The sequence below is a fragment of the Aptenodytes patagonicus genome, chromosome 2 (assembly GCF_965638725.1).
Source record: "Aptenodytes patagonicus chromosome 2, bAptPat1.pri.cur, whole genome shotgun sequence".
Taxonomy (NCBI): Eukaryota; Metazoa; Chordata; class Aves; order Sphenisciformes; family Spheniscidae; genus Aptenodytes; species Aptenodytes patagonicus.
The window spans coordinates 133,744,930-133,761,480 of NC_134950.1; the positions used below are offsets into that span (position 1 = coordinate 133,744,930).

At 37.9% G+C, this 16,551-nt stretch overlaps 1 protein-coding gene across 1 annotated transcript in view; it reads left to right on the top strand.

Annotated features, from left to right (window-relative positions):
- The window catches only part of JAZF1 (JAZF zinc finger 1), a 207,223-nt gene that overhangs the window by 117,811 nt on the left and 72,861 nt on the right, over positions 1–16,551 (top strand). The gene's annotated exons all lie outside the window — the stretch shown is intronic.

The following is a 16,551-nucleotide window of genomic DNA, read 5'->3' on the forward strand; positions in this document are numbered from 1 at the left end:
TTGATCAGGTGTACTGTGGTTGAAAGTTCTAGTTAGTTGCATTTTGGAAATGCATTTCTCAGAAAATATTCTGTATAGGATTATTAGCTTTTATACATGGGACACCGGTTTCCTTTTGTATCTTTGCTGTCTAGAGGATGAGATATAACTCACAAGTCTGGAAGAGTAACCCAAAATTTAGTTCAGGATAGATTGACTTGATTCAAACTCTCATGGGTCATACATAATGCAAAATTTTTCTTTCTAACTCTTACTTCATGTTAAAAATGAAAAAACAAAATGAAACAAGCTTTTTCAAGCATAGAATCCACCATTTGGCTTTGTATAGTATTTGCTGCAAAGAAAGGGTGTCGGGGGGGGGGGAGGGGGGGGAAGACTTCGAGGTCTGAAAATAAGAAGTGGTGCTCACTCGGTAAAATGACTAAATTTTCTCCACTGCATGAGACTATGATGATTAAGAATAGCTGGTATTGACATGATTTCCTACTTGGCAAGTAACTCCTGTTCTTCCTGGAGACAGTCCTACCCTTCAAAGTGTATTTTGAAATTAACCATGACCCTTTTTAATACTTATTTCTGTTGATCTCATTTGATGTATAAAAATTTTTTTTTTTCTTCAATATGTAGGCTTGGTATGTTGTTGTGTATGTTGGTATGTTTCCCTCTTTCCATTATATACTTGGGCATTTTCTCTTGTTGCTTCTGTGGTTATTTTACTTAATGTGAGGGAGAGGGAAGTTTTTATTAAAATAAGGGAAAAGCTGTTTTAAGACCACAGAAAGTGCCACGGGACTTGATTGTCCAGTTTGGAATCAGACTACTTTTAAAGTAGTTTGAAACTGATACCTCATCGAGATTTCATGATTTGGGTACCCTTTTTAGCTGAGTTCTGTGTGACTGAGACAGTTTTAGTTACTCGCTACATACTTTATCCAAACTTTCTTACCCTTTCAATTCTGAGAAATAATTCTGCAGAACTGAATTGAGTTGTTCTTACAGTAAAACCCAATCTGAATTGACTCTTATTTAAACCAGCTGCTATTTAATTGCTCTTTTAATTGTATTTTTGATTTTTTGCAAAGTGCTGATGTCTTTCATTGAACCACCTGCTCTATGCAGCTCAAGCTCTTGAGGGAGCAGCAATATCCATTACACTACAAGACATGCCTTTCTATTTCCCACTACATATGCCAGAGCCGAGTTCTGCTTTGTTGTCCCAGGCTATGAACTCAGATTTTGTAGCCTAATACATGTCATAAACATGTTGCATACTGTTAGATATCAAACACCAGATACTGCTGCACTTTTTTTAAACCCATGCTTTTATGGCTTCCAAGTGGAACTGAACTTAGCTTGGTTCCTGCTGTGAGTTCCAGACCTTAAAACAATCTTCCTCTGCAGGTTTGTATATTCAATATGTTATGTGTGGGCCATACGCTCTTGTGGAGCCTGGGAAAAGATAGGGACTTCTGATTCTCAGGGACTGTCAAAATTGTATGATAAGATGTACACTTAATATATGTTGTGGTAGAAAGATTAAGTGGGTGTGCTTTATGCTCTGCCGATTGCCCTGTTGTATGGTGGCCATTATAAGCTAAAACAAAACAAAACATAAATCTGGGTTGTCTAGTTTGATAGCTGGGAGGATAAAGTATCAGTAAAGCAGATAGTAGGGACAGAAGGGTACAGCAGTCTTTGTTTCCAACCCGAAACATACTCTTGTTTCCATTTCCCTTCTACCCCTGGTTATTTTCTCAGGCATATTAATATGGCAATATTGTATGTGCCCTTAAGTTCTGAAACAACCTTCAGACTGCGGATGTCTGAATCTATAAGGCTCCGTCTCTTTCTCTGCTGGAGATTTACTGCCATTACAGCCACCAGTAACTACACACAGATGCAGCTTCCATAGTGTGTGATCCTCATGTAGACAGATAACGTTCCTTTTAAAACTGGTGGACAAAATATAAATTATAGGTCATAATGGTTTATTATCGCTACATCAAACACTTGCACCAGGCACTGACTGAATTGCCACAAATCCTTTTCTCAGACGAAGTTTAGTGTAGCCTTAATGCAGTCCCCAGTATTGATGATTGTTCCCTACTTACTTTCCGTTTGCTTTCTTAGAAATGAAAACTGGAGTCAGTAAGGCACACTACTGCCAAAACAGATGCAGTTCATCTGCTTCCATCCTATAAATACAGGAGTGGTTTGTCTGCAAGGAGTTCAATGGTGCTACTACATGAATGGGATACTAGCTGTGATCTGTCAGGAGTAGTTGCAAATGAGCACTTGGGCCAACATCCTCCAGTACTTCACAGAGGTATTTCCTTTGTATATGGGTCAAGACACCTTTATATTTTGTATTGCACTGAAATGCAGCGATTAGTGGCAATAATTACTATTGCTTATACTACTACTTAGATACAGTATTTATAGCTTTAAGTTAATTATCATGACTATGAATTTTGCTTGGTGTTCATCAGAACCTACATAGTGCTGTTTGTGCCTCTGAGTCTGTTGGTTGGGACTTGGCGGCAGTGGTTCTTGAGTTTGCTGTATTACCATGGAATGTGAAGCCCTGGCATTGCAGCATACTGTCAAGGCTTTTAGGCTTTTGCAGTCTAATGGAGAGAGAGACTCCTCAGTATTTGCATATTCTAAAATTTTTTTAATATGGATACTACTGGTTACCTGTTAGTGGTGAAAGCAGCTGTTGTGGGAACAGGTTGTGTTTGTTTTTTTTTAAAAAAAAAAAACAACAAACAAATATCCCAACATTATTGGCACAAGTGAGAAGACAACAGAGGCATACAAATACTTCCTCTGGCTAAAAAGGTAACACTAAAAAAAATGCTAAAAATAAAAAGCTTTGATTCCAAAACTTAATGAATGAAAAATCCTTTACAATTAAATTTTAAGGGATGTATTTCACCTTTGAGATGGTAAGTACCAGAAATAGGAAGAAAGCATAATTTATTGGAGTAAATTCCTTTCACCTTGAAAATGGAAGGTGGGAAGTGCCATAGTAACTTGTATTATTGGAAGCATATGCCGTAAACAGAACAACTAAATGTGCATTTAATACAGTTTCTATAAAATACATTTTCCTTAGATACAGAAATTGCTTTGATTAAAAATTTTCACCATGGTGGGGAAAAAAGGAAACTAGAATGCACCTACAACTGAAACTAAGATGCCTTAATTATATGGTGTTTCTACTGCAAATCACATAATAGCTATATTAGGGAAATGTTGAAAGCAAAGAGTGTTGTAATCTTAAAGTCTTTAAAAAGCTATTAAAATACTTTTAATTACATTAATCCTAGATTCTTTTTTAATAGTGGTTTTCTATTGATAATTGAGATCATACAAGAAAAGTTATATAGTAAAATAGGTTTTAAGCATCGATCCTGCAAGCAGTTACAGCACACTGGGGTGAACATTTCCAGTGTAGCCTGTAAGAAGTCTGTTGAATGAGGCTGTTGAATGTCTATAAAGTTTATTCCTGTGCACAACTGGGAGCACAAATGAAGCCTGTGATCAAAACTGGATGGCGTTCTTGGATGAATAGTCCAAGATTGTCCTTGCACACCTCTGAGCCAGTCCTAACATTTTTGATCCTCCCTCCAGATTTTATTTTTAACTAGCAAGATTTTGCCTCGCTGTTACCATTATAAATTCCTGTAGGCTCCAGACTTCTCCCCCCATTTCCCTTTCCTCTTAATGGTCATTGACTTCTCAAGAACAAATTTCCCTACTCTGCTTCCTTTTTTAATACCACTAGAAGTAAAATCAATCATTTCTGTGAGCATATGCGTTTGTGAAAGGAATTAATTGCATGTAAAGTTCTAACCACTGCAAACTGCCCCTGTGTCTCGTCCAGCTCACTAATTCTGGTTCTATTGCTATTACCTACTTTTTCCAGGAGTAAAATTAACAGCCAACACCATAGGATTTAATGATCATTTGAAAGTTATTTTAAAAAGTGGTAAGTCTTTGAGTAGTGATATATTTAGTATGCACTATGTTACTAATGCAGTAACAAGAAGAATGTTTTGGATTTGGAGGCAATGCCCTTTGACTACATCCGTGTGCTTTCTTAGCAGAGCATCCAAGCCACATGATACTGGTCCTTTATTTCTTTGGCCTTAACTTTTTTTTTTTTTAAGGTACTATGCTCAGCGCTGGATAGAAATTTAAAGTGCTTCTTACTCCTTTCTTTACAGGAGGTTCACTCTTGCCATTGGCCACTTCCATTCATATCCATTCTTTATCACGAGGGTTATCTTCTGCTCTGTGTTTAGTGGGTTTCCTCTGACAGTTGGTTCTGTGTAGGCAGTTAGTTGTAACAGGTAAACTTGCTTTCAGTAAGTATAGCGATTTATGTTGAAGCTACCTAGCAGCAGCCACAGCTTTTGCAACACATTGCACTTTTCCTGTGGTTCTGCTATGGCAGATTTTCCTGGGGTAAGCTATCAGCAGTAGTTAAATAAGAAGCTAATGAAAGACTGTAGCCTCTCGGAGGTCATACCCAATAACTGGATGTGCCACCAAAAAGCTCTATACAACAGTTTCTCAGCAGCAGTGCAAATCCTGTTGCTTCCTTTTTTCTAAGAGTGTGAGCATTAAGTTGTTTGAATAACGTGTGGAAGACCAAGATTCAGTTTCCTCCTCTCTGATCCCTTAGGAGTGTTTTAATCATAAGACTATTAACTGCCTTGGGGTAGGACATAATTTATCCATTTGACATTTCTTCTTTCTGTGTCTTGATGTCTGTGTACCGTCATTGGAATGGCTGTTGGGGCACAGTTTGGAATCAAACTTAGTCATGAGGCTGGAGAGAAGTAAGTTTGTTTCTCCTTGCTTGCTTTCTTAATGGATGCTTTTTCAGAAGGCGTATGCAAAATGGAACAGTTCTGAAACAGTGAGCATCTTCCTCTAAAATAAGTATTCACTGCATCATTCACCTGATAAGCAGAAGATCAGACTTCAAGTCTTTCTAATTCAGCCTGAGATTTCAACTTTGAAGGTGTATTATTGGTGGTATATTATCGATTAATTGAGGCATGCTACAAATAAATATATAAAACCCCTTAAAAACTGATTTTTAATCTCAAAATAGTTAATTTGACTTTCTTAATGAAAAAGCAAAATTAAAAAAAAAAGTAAAAGAAAACCATCCTAACTTTTTTTCAGTATAGCATACACTGTCTTAATTCTCATGTCAAGATTCAGAAGCAAAAGGGTAGAGACAAGAAAGACTTTTCCATTTAGGAATCCTACCGGAGATCAGTTTTTCTGCACAAGAAAATCCAAGCCAGTGAATCTGATAAACTATTGCTGTGCCACCTGTTCAGACTTGCTACATTTTATAGTGCCTAGTACCACAGTTCTTGCCCTTTGTCTTAAATTTTAACTTTTCCTTTCTGTAATATGATACTGTCTTATTTGAATTGAATATCACAGCTCTGTAAAAGTGCAGCAATTCCCTCAGACTATTGATTCTCATCACGCTGAAGGTGCATGCCGATCCTTCCAGTAGCTGCTGGATGGAATGCGTGTGACAGAATACAGAAACGAAGGGATCAAAGTAACATGTCAATTGCCAGATAATATTTTTCTGTCTGAGCTTATTTTTAGGTTTGCAGTGACCAAGTAGATCATGTGTTTTTATTCATGTAGCCATATCTTTATGCTCTGCTATTTGACTTGTTCTGGAGATGGAACAAGACAAACTTCAGACGATAATTCAAACAAGATGTGCAGAAATGAATGTTAGTTAGGGTAAGGGGAATGCCTTTCGGTTTGGAAGGATTTATGCAGTTGGCTTTGTTTTCTCTTTCTCTTTTATCAGTTTCAAGCTAAGCGAAACTGAAGATTTATATAACGTACAGCTCTTTTATTTCATATCAGCAGTAAAGATCAAAAAGCAGATTGGCATTTTAAGGAAAAGCCCTAATGCCATGCCTTGAAATAAAAATTACATGATGAATTAAAACATGTAGGATGCTGAAAGAATATGTTTTAGTTGTGGGGTTGTTTTTTTGTTTTTAATTGAGAGGTAATTAGCTTTCTTCTGGCAATGCTCATATGGAAGACCCAGGGACAGAAAAAATACCATCTCATGAATCTCAAGTGAAAGAAGTGTTGCCAAGTCAGCATCGTTCCTTGTGAGTGTGCATATACATACCTCTGTGTGTGTAGTTTAGTTAGCAAACATCCGAGCTGTCAGTATAAATCCTTAAGACTTTCAGGATTTTTGTCTTTATCGGTATTTCTTTGTCTTTTGTCAGTGTGGCATGCCAAAATTGATGAAAAAATAATCTTGTCTTCCTGGCACTGTTTCTTGGCCAGTCCTGTTTCAATTCCCAGCTTTCTGCATAGGTCTCTTGCACAGGTCACTTCATTTTGGGAAGGGAGGGGAGAAATTCTTCAGTTTCCCTTGCTTTAAAAAGGAGGGCTTTTCTTTTCTGTGATGTTTGAATTTGATCATAAGCAGTAGTATTGCTCTCAGAAGGACTGTGTGTTTGCTGTACAAAAAAATTGTGTTTAGATATTTCACTGTCAGCCATGTGGGGCAACAGCTCTCTCAGTATCTATTTCTGTGTGTGGTAGCACAATGAGGCCCTTATTCTTATTAGACTCTGGTAATAACATATGTTCATTCTTTATATTACAGTTATTTAACATACTCACAAGCTATTTGAAAAACACACTAATGTGCCAATTTCATATCCTCTGCAGAAATAAGAATTTGTGAAAATTCTATTATGCTTAGATTTCAGAGTGAAGGATGAGCAAAAATTTTTACATTTGTGCATTAGTTTTCTTTCAAATACAATCTGAGATAAAATGGCTGAAAACAGTGGCTGTTCTTCCTATCTTTACCACTTACAGAAATGGCTGCTGTATGCAGCTAGTTACCTCCTATCCTGATATGTTTTTTTCTTTAAATCACCATCAACAACAGCAACAAAACATTGCATGCACAAAAGAAAATTACAGGCGGAGTAGATAACTTTTTAGGAAAGGTCCTTGCTGTCCAGTGTTCTGCTAAAAGCTTGTCGTGACCATCTGAGCTATGTGTGGTGACTTACAGATTGGCAAACTTACCATTCCTGGAATCCCAAGGCGGTCCAGACCAGCTGCTGGTAATATTCATTGACTGTGGCTTGATTTTTTTTTTTTAATCTAAAGTTTACTTATCACTGGTCTTTTGTATAAAAGTAGTTGTGCTTCTTTTTCTAACTTTACTGATTTTTTAAAAAGTAAAAATATTTCATGGTAATGCTACCCATTTAGATTTGTTGCAAAAAAGTATGCATAGGATTCATCTACAGTAAGACTAAAAATGAGATTTTCAAATTAATTTAGTAGTTCAAAATGCAAATTATTACATTACTTTTTTTCCCCCCATATTAGCTTTTAGATATGTTACTACATCACGTATTCTTAGATTCCTTCCAGTAATGAATATCTCACTAATTTGTAATTTATTAAAATGTAACAAACTACATTCTGGAATAATTCCTGAAGTGTCTATGGGCACTTGATGTTTCCCTCCCTTCTCCATCATTCTCATTTTTGCATATAATGCTTCCAGGTAAGGGCGCTCTCACATCATTTGCAAAGTCTTGCTAGTATTCAGTGAGGGATGGGGACTGTGAGCGTAAAGGCCACGTAACAAAATAGAGTCGCAGCACAAAGTATGTCTTTGTATCTTGTTGTAGACATTCAGAAGTAGGGCTGCAGTTTGGAGGTTGCATACCAAGGCTGTCCAAGTCATGCTTTACGACAGCATATAGCCAAGTCTAGAGATTAAGTGCAGATGAGAGAATATTGTTAGTGCTGGAGAACTTGGCTCACGAGGAAAGAATATTGATGTCATCTTCCACTACATAAAATCTACTCCAAAGTGTTAGTCTCAGCCTTAATTTTCATTAAATATTTTTGCGGTTGGATTGACCTCTCAATTTGATTTTGAGCCAGAGAGAAAGTTTGTATATCCTGCAAAGATGCATTCATTATCCCACCACTTCCTCCGCAATACTCCAGTGTCCCAAGAAATGGAGACCAGGTGGAGAGCTTGACGGAGTTGGCTTCTTCCCTTATGTTCCTAATGAGGCCAGGAGTGCGTTCAGCAGGCCAACAAAGGAGTTTTGCAGTCCATCAGCAAAATGGTCTTGGAAGATGGTTCTCTGAGATCTATGACTGGAATAACACAGGTTGTAACAGGCACCAAGCACCTTCAATACAGACCTGAAAGGAACCTGTGTTGTGCACTGGAATCCCAACTAGGCTTCATGCCATGGAAACACAAAACAAAATGAAGGTAAAAACTAAAGACAACTGAAAGCAACTGGTGGATACGAAACATGAGAGCAATGAGGATATATATTATGACAAGGAATTAGTGAAACTTGACTGCCTTGATTGTGAGCAGGTATTATATAGTAAAGGAACTTTTAATATGATCAAAACAGAAGAAAGAAGAAAAGGTTCCTGTGTAACTGAATTTTATTTGGCTTTTGATTTTCCTTTGGAGCTGCTCTCATAAACTTGCGAAGTGCTATTAGTGCTAAGAGGAGGTAGCCCTGGCACATCATCTGTGAAATTTTTTTTTAATCTAGTTATTTTTGCTAAGGCAGTATGGCATCACATAATCAGAAAATAATTTTCAACAGTGTAGAGACATATGCAAAACCATGGGACTACCTTTTTTTGTTCTTGTTGTTATGAATACAAAAACAGCGGATAGATTGCTCTGATCTTGTCCTTGGATTTTTCTGAAACTTCTTGTCCACACCTCAGAAAGAAGATTTACAAGGCTGTAAAAGTGAGAATTTGCACGATGAAGTAGAAATAAAACCCTGAAACTGGTGCCATACATGGGCTACTTCTGATATACAGCTGTTGAACCTGTTTGTGAATACAAGTGGACAGTTACATACCTTTGACTTTTGAAAGTCTAACTCTAAAATTTAATTCAATGCATTTTAACAATAGTTGTTGTGTATGTTGGCATTACACATTGTTTAAGCGACCTATGTTGGATTAAGGTGGCCTGAAACAGTCAGTCAAAAAGCTTGCTTCGTTCAGCAAACAAACACTATTGAAGAGAGGCTTCATTCAATTAATTTGGCTCGGTTATAGTACAATTAGTCAGGCTGATTTAATACTTTCTGAGTCTTAGCTTCCCTGAAGCAATACATTTGCAGACACTAGATTTCTTGTTCTAATTTCCCAGAGAACTGAGAAAGGTTTGCTTTCTTTGTTATTGCTGAGATTTTGTTTTTTTAAAATCAGGCAGTCCTTTTTCCTCAAGTGGTGTATGAGGATACAGGCAGAGATGGAAATAATTACAACAGTAATTCCATCCGCAGGTGTAGAAGGTCCACAGGGGTAGACACTGCTGATTTGTCCTTGATTTACAGAGGAATTGTTGTGGGTTTACCTTGCATGGCTGTTTAGTAATTTCTAATTAGAATAGCTTTTGTGTATGTATTTTGTATGTATACAAATGTATGTGAAAGACACTGTAACAGAGAGGGAAGTAGTTGTGGATTGTGGTACGTGCTCTACAGCCTTGGCACTACCATCTGTACCAACGTGGAGAGGTATTTCAGTGAGACTGGCCTCATCATCCTAAGTTTGCATGACAGCCCATGTTAAACTCTCTCTCCTGTAATAGTGTGACCTTTCTTTTTCAACATACCGTTATTTCTTTGGTATCAGCTGCTGTGGTATACTACAGGGAATAGTGAAGATTTGAGTAATTTTCCTCTGACTTTCTTTTAATGCTGTTAGACTGAGATTATTGAATCTGGGGGTTTTGGTGTGTTTTTTGTTGTTGTTCTTCCAGCTTCTCCTCCATATAATCTTTTCCTGGCCTTTCCTAATGTGTCAGGTGTGTTAATCTGTATTTCTAACAAAACTGTCATAATGATGCCTGCAGCCTATTTTGCTTGTAACAATGAAGCTCAAGGATCACTAACACTTCATAGCTGGCTTCTGCTCCTACTTTCTTCTCTGTTCTTCCTGCTGCCCCCAGCTTCTTCAGGCTTCTGCCACTGTCTCTTATGTCCCCCTCTGTTGCTGGCTGGGCAATGCTAGCAGTTTATTGGCATTGAGGAGAGCATATAATCTTGGTGCCTCCTTACAAGCTGATGAAGGGGCACTGTGGATAGAGGTGCAGAAAAGGCGGGTTGTTCTGCAGTTGCATATAAGTAACATTTCACGTTTGTCACCGTCAGTGTTCAGGATTGACCATGTGCCTTGAATCAGTAACTTTTCACAAGAACTCTTGAGCTGAGAATAGGTTGGTTTTATTACTTGTTTTTGTAGTATGGATAGCAAGACCATTCCTGTTTAACATCCAGTTCACTCATAGCTCCTGTGATGGTGGTGCATTCCTTGACAATATGTGGTAGTGAGTTCCCCTGCCGGTACACATAATGTAAAGTAATTTCAACAAACCCAGAGTTTTTGCTGAAAGCAGTTTCCTTCCCTGCACTAACTTCCAATTTGAAATACTCTTAATAAAGAGTCAAAAAAATGCAAAACAAAACATCCCTCTGTTCAAGGTGAGTCTATGCATTTATGTGTGACTTCCTTTTCTACTATTTCTTATTTCATTTGCTCACATGCCATTTCTAAAAGGTCAGTATTTACCAGAAGTTGTTAAGTAGTTTAAACCAGGTCAGCTGGGCAATGCTTTTTGCAAGAGGTAGCTGAACAGTTTCTGTCCACTATATAGAGGATTATCAGGGCTGATGCTGACTTTTTAACCACAGAGCTTGAATATAAGAGCCTGTTTTGAATATTTCCAGTGCTGAAACTTTGAGCTTATGCTTTTAATGTGATCTTTGGAATCTGACCGACTACAGAAATACTGTTACCTATGAGATCCTTGAAATGCCCTGAATTTGCACCCAGTGCTATATAGCAACTCTTTAATAAAAGGAAAACCAAGAGTGTTACCATTTTCAATAATGAAAAAATACCTCTTGCTAAATGTAATTCTCATAATCTGCTAAATATACTGTAAAAATGGCATTTTGTGGGGGGTTTCAAGTACACGCAAGGGAGTACTTCGGTTTCCTGTTCCCGTTAATTTTGCCATGTAAAACATATCCCTTTATTTTTTACAATTTTTCTACTGATTCCTCTTTCACAGTTCTTAGTCATTATGCACCCAGAGGTTGCCCTTTTTTGTTGTTGTTGTTTTTTGCCATTTAATGTAGAAAGCTGGAAAAAGGGTTTGTAGAAACCTGTAGTGCAATTATATAAAATTAATGTATTCTTCTTTGTGCTAGTAGAAGAAATATACAATCAATAAGTAAGAACTCCTAATTTTTCTTTTAATGCTCCATGTAGTGCAACCTCATTTGTTCTTAATGGCACCTAAGGTCCTGTGCACATAATTGATCATTTGCATCGTACATTTTAAGGGCCTGTGAAATATTGCTGGTAGTTTTTATTTTGTCCATCTGGTTCAGTTAGAGCAGCATAACTCAGCACAGCTAGGCTGGAAATTGTAGACAGTACCACTGCTCTACTGGAAACCAGCATACATCCCTTTCAGTTAATAGTGATTTCCCTTTAGACTTAGGGCCAGTCCAGTAAGGGCTGGACTGGAATAGTACATTGATGTCAGTTGTATCCACCTCAAAATCTGTTATAGGAAACTTCCTGTCACAGTTTCTAATTGACGACTTCTGCATAAATGAGGACTAACTTCAGTCACCTCAGCAGCATGTTGCTTGTGAGAGATCGGAGTTCACTGTCTTCCTACATGCCTTGGACCATTAATATTATGAAGGTTATTTTTTCTTTAACAATAATTTTGTGCAGGGATTTAATCATTCCCAAAACTGAATGTAACACGGATTTGGTTTTTATTTCAGACTACAAAATTTACAAGATTTTGCTTACATGATGAGCAATATAAAATAACATCCTACATCCTTTCCCAAAAGTATAGTAAGTCTAGGGATTTTTTATTTTAATTACTGTTTTAATATGATTGAGAAGTAAGGAAACATAGCCAGTAGTGCAAGCTTTATAGGAAAAGATCTCATATGTTCAATGAGCTAGGCAATTAAGTGCATTTTGGCTTTGTATTATGTGATCCATAAAAGATGTTCTGTTTCCCTTTGCTACCTCAGTGATGGTATATGCAGGCAGAAAATACTGCTTCAGTGAAATTTGGGCTTAGTTATTTCACATCCTGAATGTCTAAAAAGTATGCTGGGGGTTTTGTGCATGTGTTGTGATGAAAAGGCTTACAGTTTCGTAGTAAATTATTATGATGGGGAAAGAAAAGAACTATGGCACAGAGGTATTCCATCCACGTTTCTTGAAAATTGTTTCTTGGCAAAAATTGTAATAAAGTAGAAGTCCATTAACCGTGAACAATTTTTGATTTGTAACAGCAGTAATTGTATGCATACTGCTTGTTAATGCATGTTCTCACATATGGTATAAAACTAAAACATTGCTATCTGAAGAGTTCTTCATTTTTGCTGATGTCCTCATTTTGTTTGAGACATCGTTTATTGGGGCAGCATGTAGGGCACAGTGAAACTTTCACGATGAAACCTGAAACTGGATGAAACAAACCTGAAGGTTGGATCAAGTTCACAAGAACATTTGTTGAGGTTTCTAAGTCTGGGTTGAATTTGCAGCCAATCTGTGCTCACTTACTGTGCATTGAAAGAACCACAAGAAATGTATTGGTTTCATATGGTTTCAGCCTTCTGTCATTTCACACTACTGGTGACTTCAGTAGAAGCTGGACACTGCTTGCTCAAACTCCAGTGAAAGTGAACCGAGGCCCATGTAAAGTGATTTAAAGAGTCAGGTGTGGTAAGTGGTTTGACAATATCATCAGGTAGGAAAGAGACAGAAAGCAAGAGACTTTTGTGCTCCCAAAAGCACGAAGAGGAAAGGCAGGCATAGGCAGGATCTGCCATCACACTTGAGAAGCTCCCACTTGGTCCTTATTGGGCTCTGCAATACAAGTGTCAGGACTGGACCGTGCATGCGAGGTGGGGTTTTTGTTGACAGGGAAAGGCTGATGAGCAAAAGTGAGGACAGCTTCCCCTTGCGGGTACAAACATGGGAGTTTTGTGGAGGATTTCTTCTAGTCAGGGCAAAATGAGGGAGAAATTGTAATTGTGGGATATGAGTATTTGGGGGGAGTAAAAGACTGGATCAGCTGAGTTATAGGATGACTGAAACATAGAAAGAAAGGAGAATTCAAGGGAGGGATACACAAACTGAATCCAGGAAGAGTCCTTCAGTGTGATGGGTGGGGGCCAGTATCTCATTTCGGCAGTTAGAGAAGGGAGGCACTAAATTTGTCATTGAATGGTTATTTCTGGATCCTGATGAGTCGATGTAAAAGGAAAGCTTTCTATTTTGAATCGTGTCTAGTAAATATAATCTTCTCACTCCTGGGAGAGCTTTGTTTCCCCATCCTCAGCAGATACTTGCTGATATTGGTGTTTGTAGCTCTGCCTTGTGAGCACTGCGTCACAGGAAAAGTCGCATGGATGCAGGTTTGAATATCTAGGACTTGGTATCATTTTTTTGAGGTAATGCCACTAACAAATAATTCCCTTTTTATTTCTCTGTCAACAGTGCTGAAATCAAATTAGCTAGCACTTGAAGCAGCTGAACTTTGGTTTTAGTTGCAAAGTATGTGGAAATGTATTTGGCAAAAGAAAATTCAATATTAAATAAAAAGTGATCTCCCAAAACATACGTAGGAAGCCTGGTTTCTGGGAACCCACCATACTTCATGCCAGTCAGAACTGTGGAACCTGCTGGCCATTTTTTACTAAGCTTGACAGTAGGGTAGAGGTCTTAAAAGTTAGATAAATTAATCTAATCTCCGTCTAATAAGTTGTTGGCTGGGCAAGAAAGACCCAAATGAATGCTCTGGGTACTGAGGGAAAGGACTCAGCTGTCAAATGCTGTCTGGCAGTGCAGCCCTGGAGTAGCCTTGGCATGTAGGAGTTTAGAGAAAGCAGGTTTCCATTATTTTTGCTGGTCATAGGCAATTTGTTTTCTGTCCATATCATCTAATGGAAAATTCTCTGCGGCCTTCTGTTTGGCACTCTAACGTTTCTCACAGTACTTTCCAGAACTACTGGTTAGTCCTTGGGGAATTCACTAAACATCTATGAGAAATTAAGTGCATTGCTATAATGCTGGCTTTGGATCAGTGGGAGCTGTAAAGAACAGCGTAAGGTAGAAACAGTTCTAGGAGGAACTTATAATAAGAGTAATCACCCGGATATCAAAGAAACCTCCCAAATTAAATCTTCCAGTTATGTCTCACTGGCACCTGTCTTCTTGAAGATACTGCACGCTGCAGACGAAGGCAGGCAAAGTCTGTGGAGCTGAAATTGGGACTGGGGATCCTACAGTAGCCATGACAGAGAATGGTATCTAAAGGGACAAATGCTACCAGTCTTGGAACAGTGGGTCTTCAGATGGGTCTGTGTGCTTATTTCATTTGTGACCAGAAGTTTTCTGCTAACTTTCAACAACTAGTCCACGGTATCTGAACTGTAATGGCAGTTTTCAAGTGACAGATGCTGAAGACTTGGCTAGAGAATTACATTAACATTTACTTTCGGCTATCAAGCCTAAAAACTGTACGTACAGAAAGAGGGCATACTGACAAGACTTTTACATGAGAGCAACAGTTCACAGAAAGTAGCATTTTCATGATCATGTCTGTGGTACAGCTTTGAGGAGAACAAAACCAGATAATCCCTGAGGAGCTATCCAGCCAAAGCGGCTCAGAGTTGTAAGAACTGGCCACCATTAGCCTTGTAGCTCTTGCTGCCTGACTACGTATTTGTACTCTCTTTTTTTCACTCCTGATTTCCTGTGAAAATGAAATTAATGCAACTCAGACTGTGCCTCTGGTGTTTTTTTCCCTGAATAACTTTAGAGCATTTCTAGTTCTCAGTGCATTGAAACAATAGGGACAGAGCTGATGACTTAGATTTGATTTGGTGAGATGCTATGTGATTTAAGAAGTATCATGTACGTTAAGAGGTGGTGGCAGGATATCAAAGACTCATTGCTGTGAGGAGGAGCATAGGATCTCACCAGATAGGAAAGAAGAGTGAAAGGAGAAAAGAATGGGGTCTACAAGGATGCCATATTCTCTCTTTGCCCCTGTTCATGCGTTGTAACTTTGAGACTAAGAATATGTATTTTTCAAACACTGCTAGATGAGCTGCAGAGTCAGGGAGGTGTTTTGTATGAAATCCCTTCTGTTGTACCTCTTTTGTTGAAGACTGTTTCAATCGCTGTTACCAAAGAGAAAATTACTGACAGTAGCCAAGTGAAGAAGAATGTACACTTTCAGTTCTTCTGTTTATCTCATGTGCGAATGAAATGGGAAATGTTTTCTATGGAAATTAGAGGACGAGTATAATAAATATTCCCAGTAGCAGGTAAAATACCTAAATGTATTTTTCCTCAAATACTGCCTCTGTTAATGTAGCACAAGTTACAAATGGCTCTTTCCTTGCATCATTTGATTTTTGGGAAAGCCATTAGCAAAGGTATGAAGCTGTGAGTCAAGATGCACAGGTTCTGTTCCCCATCCCATCAATTGCCTGCTTCGCAATCTGAGGCAAGTCATTTTTCTGCCCATGTCACTTCCTAATCTGTCTGATGCTTTGGCTGACTGTTGACAGATCCCTCTATGTCTATGATAAAAAGTACTTCATACCAGACAGGTGGTGTTGTCAACTGCATCTCTCTAGTTGGTGTCTGTTCCTGCAGCATATTGAGAATTACAGTTAATAAGCTAATCAAATAGAAGTATGTTAATTTAATTTCAAATGAAACAGATGTTACTTTAAATTCCATAATACATAACATAGATATTAGTTTTTCAAGACTGGACAAGATGGGCAATTTAATGTAAATTAAATGTAGAAATTTCCACTAACATAAGTGGAGACTCTGCTGTGGTTTATAAAGGTTTGGTTAGTTTTTCTGCCCTCAACTGTTCATTTTCCTACACTTTTCTTCTGCATTGGTAGCCTGGTTTAAACAAGAAAAAAAACTGTCAAGGTGCTCTGTCAAGGGTTGCTTTCTAGTAAAAGCCTGCACAGAAACATGCAGTACTGACAGCTGTGTGAAAATGTACATGCTGGGAGACTTCTTTCAAATTTCAAATTCTTTGTGCTTGGCATTTATATAATAGCTTAGATCTGTTGTGTCCCTGAACTTGCCATTTATCAGAAAATGGGCATTTATGAACTTGAATGTATTGTATGTATACAATACAACTAAAATTGGCTATGTAAGCTTCAAAAATTATATTCCAAGAAAATGTCAAAATTAGTTTGTAGTCCATTCTCATATTTTCATTTCTTTTTTTTTAATGGTTATTGTAAAAAGCCCACACTTCAAAATACCATTGTCCACACTTAATATATTGTCCTTAGTTCTGTGGAATTAGTGAGCTTGAAATCCTACTGACAGGAGAATATTTTAGTCCAGATGGCC